Source organism: Neomonachus schauinslandi, chromosome 1, assembly GCF_002201575.2.
Source record: "Neomonachus schauinslandi chromosome 1, ASM220157v2, whole genome shotgun sequence".
NCBI lineage: Eukaryota > Metazoa > Chordata > Mammalia > Carnivora > Phocidae > Neomonachus > Neomonachus schauinslandi.
The window spans coordinates 104,999,991-105,003,683 of NC_058403.1; the positions used below are offsets into that span (position 1 = coordinate 104,999,991).

The 3,693-nt window shown below is 47.3% G+C and overlaps 1 pseudogene; it reads right to left on the reverse strand.

The window, feature by feature from the left end:
- Positions 1–1,203: 1,203 nt before the first annotated feature.
- Positions 1,204–3,493, reverse strand: LOC110591693 (annotated as a pseudogene).
- Positions 3,494–3,693: the final 200 nt, after the last annotated feature.

Here is a 3,693-nt window from a genome sequence, read left to right on the forward strand (position 1 = left end):
GATAGTAATAATTGAAAATGGGAGACTGTACTCATTGCAATTACTCACCAGAGCTAGAAGTGTCAAACGAAAAGTTAGCTCTGCTGAGGTGACAAGATTCTGAGCACAAGTTCTCTCTCACTTATTTAGATTTATTGTGTAATACAGATAGAATATTTATGTAAAAGGAATTCTATTTTTAGAGAAAAATAGAAATAGGACACTGTGACCCTTTTCTACTTGGCTTCTCATTGGAGTCTCTAGGATTTCATTAAAATGCAAAATTCAAAATCATCTTTATTTTTGGTATATCCTGATAAATATATTATAAACATACTCTGAATTTAAATTGGTCATCCTCATGGGAGGATTTATGTGTAGATAAATGTCTCTTATGTTAATCCATTTAGCTCCAAAGACTATATGGGGAATGGGTGCTAATCATATTGTCCACTTGTTAAGTTTTTTTAATCACATGGAAATATGCAGGGTGTTTGTAATGTCAGACAGCACAGGAGAAACTTATATTTCTGTTTTCAATTACAACTACATTTCAGGTGAGGAATCACTTCATTTAAAATAGTGGGCTTAATCTAAACAAGTACCATGAATACACAATTTTATCTATGTTTCCAGATTTTTGGATACTCTTATAGTGTTTTTTTTTTTTTGTCACCACCATATCAAATTTATTATTCTAATGGCACTAATACAGCTGGAGGTGCTCATGGTGACAACGCACAAAGTTTCCTGCCTTCTAGCTTCTGTCCAAAGAGAAAGGTCTACCCGCTTGTTCCTTCCCCCTTTCTGGGAAAAAAAATCCACTATGGGCCATTTACCCAAAATAAACCTCTTAGTGCATTAATATTTCTTTTTCTTTCGTTTCTTTCTTTTTTTTTTTTTTGGACATTTGAGTTTCTGAAATGAAAAAAAAGTGTTGGGTGTCTCATCCCACTTCCCCACCGGCCAAATAAGTCCCTGCTGTCAGGGCATTTCTGTTGCTTCTGAAATCTTGAAATAAATATCAAAAGAAATGGCATCAAGAGTTCATGTTGAGTGATGGCACTGAGTGTGTCCCAGCACCTGTCAGGTGGAGCATCAGTGTCTGGACAGTCTCAAGGTGTCATGGAGAATGTGAGGTCTTGTTGCTATGGTCAATTGTCAGCCGTGTGCAGGGGCTGTGCTCAGTCCCATCCAGGGTGGTGGGCTGCAGGGGAGGGCTGCCTACAAATTGTCCAGGAAGTTATCCAGGGCTAGGATGCCTTCCTTCAGGCCTTCTCACTTGTGTGTTTTGGCCACCACCTGGCTGGGGTGGCTGCTGTTGTGGAAGGGATCCCTGGGCAGGATCTGCCAGTGGTCAAAAATGCACTGGGGGGAGGTCTTACCACCAGTGTTGGACGTCAGGTCAGCAGTGAAGCCAAAGGATTCATTCACAGGTGGGTAGGCCTTCACAACAAAGATGGGGGTGCCAGCCACCTGGGACTTGTCAAAGACATGACCCCACTTCCTGTTCAGGACTCCATAGATGCCACCAATTTCACTTATTGCAGACACTGAGTCTCCACAAGGTAGATAGGCTCCATAAGCCAGGGCTGGGTGGTCAGCCTCTTAGTGTAAAGGTAGCACCGGGCAGTGGGGATGATCGGGCCACTCCCACAGTGGATGGCGTCCTCATGCAGGGTCACATCAAAGTGCATGTCATGCATGTTTTCCTCATACAGAGCCTGCTCTTTGGTGGCCCACTGAAAGCCAGCTACCACATTATCCTTGATTTTGTTGAGATACTGTACACCCTTGGTGATGTCAGTGAGGACACTGGGGCCAGTGCCATCGGGCCAAAGCACCAGATCTTGCAGGCCTTGGCCATATTCCACTTCTACTTCTTGGCCAGATAGTGGGCCCACTGCTTGAGCTCCTGGCAGGTGGACACCTCGCCCTTTTCAAGGTCTGGCCGTCAGGGAAGGGCCATGCCTTCATGTACAGCTGGTTGTACTTGTTGGAGAACTTGGACAGAGTTCTCTAGACAGGCAGAGCGCATTCAACTCCTGACAGTCTCATGGTATGAGACTACGGGGTCAGCTTTCTTGATGGGAATGCATGCATGGTCCTCCTCCAGGTCCTTCAGACAGATCTCCAGGTGCAGCTCCTCAGTGCCTGCAATGGTATCCTCCCCTGATTCCTCAATGACACACTGCACCATAGGGTCTAACTTGGCTAGCTGTTTGAGCCCCTCCACTAGCTTGGGAAGGTCGGCTGGATTCTTGGCCTCCACAGCAACCTGGACAATGGGGTTCAGGCTGAACTTCATCACCTGCATGTTTTGGGCATGCTCAAAGTTGGGGATGGTGCCAGTCTTCACCAGGAACTGTTCCACGCCCACCAGACCCACCATGTTCCCACAAGGCACATCTTCAGTCAGCTCCACGTAACAGCACGTCATCAATATTGTTCTCTGGATGGGCTTCAGGTACACGTCCTCCTTCTTCCCAGAGGTGTAGTTGGGCCCCATGATCCTGACCTTCAGGCCAGTGGACACCAGACCTAAGAACACATGGCCAAAGGCATAGTCAACTTTGCTGTCTCCTCGTTCTTGAAATTCATGAATCTCATCAAACACCTTGAAAATAGGGTCTAAGATGAGCTGGCAGGGTATCTGTGGTAGTTCTTGCCATCAGGGTTGGTGGTTGACTTGCTGAATTTGCTGTTGGCTGGATCAAAATACAGGTCAGCTCGCAGCTTCTTCATCATGTCCTCCACTTTCTTGGCCTGCTCAGCAGGCGCCAGCTGGCCCTTGCCCTTAGCAGCAAATTTGGCCACATACATCTCTACAAACTCCTTCAAGGTGAAGACCCAGCTATGGAGTCCAGACCCAAAGCTGACAGTCCTAAGTACAGGGTCGATTATGATGTTGTCCATGGGCCACTCTCACCCTCCCTGTAGGTGGAAATGATGACACTGACATTCTCCACAATGTGCTGGAAGGTCTGGTAAGCTCCTCAGGCTCCAGCTGCAGCTCGAGCAGAGCCCGGTCCATCTTGTTCATCATCAGCACAGGCTTGCTATGCTCAGCAGTGGCCTGCCACAGCACCGTCTCTCTCTGTCTGCACGCACACAGCAGATACACAATCCACCACCACCAAGGCACCATCAGTGACACGGAGGGCAACAGTCACCTCCGAGGAGAAGTCCACATGCCCGGGGGAGCTGATGAGGTTGATGAGAAAGCCATAACCATCCTTGTTCTACTTGACATAGTTCAAGTCATTCTCTGAGAGCTCATAGAAGAGGGAGATAGCTATTGACTTGATGGTGATGCAGCGTTCCTGCTCATCCTTCCAGGTGTTGGTGAAGCGGGTCTCCCCAGTACCGGCAGAGACAATGACAGTGGCCTTGCACACAGCGAGTCCATCAGCATGGACTTGCCATGGTCCACGTGGGCAATGATGGACATGTTTCGGATATTGGCCTTCTTCTCCATGATGGCCCCGATCTGGTCTACTGTGAAGTTCGTCATGGTGGTGTATGGCAGTAGATTCTCCCAGGACGATCCAAGCAAGGTGAGTTGTGCCAAGGATGGTGGTAGCAATGGCAGAAGAGCTCTCATTGTGTTTTTATTGTACTTTTCAGATTAACAATTGGACCCGTCGCATTATATTTAGAGATGCTTCACCTGAGGAGGGGTTTGGAGGTTGAAGAAAATCATTTAGCATATTA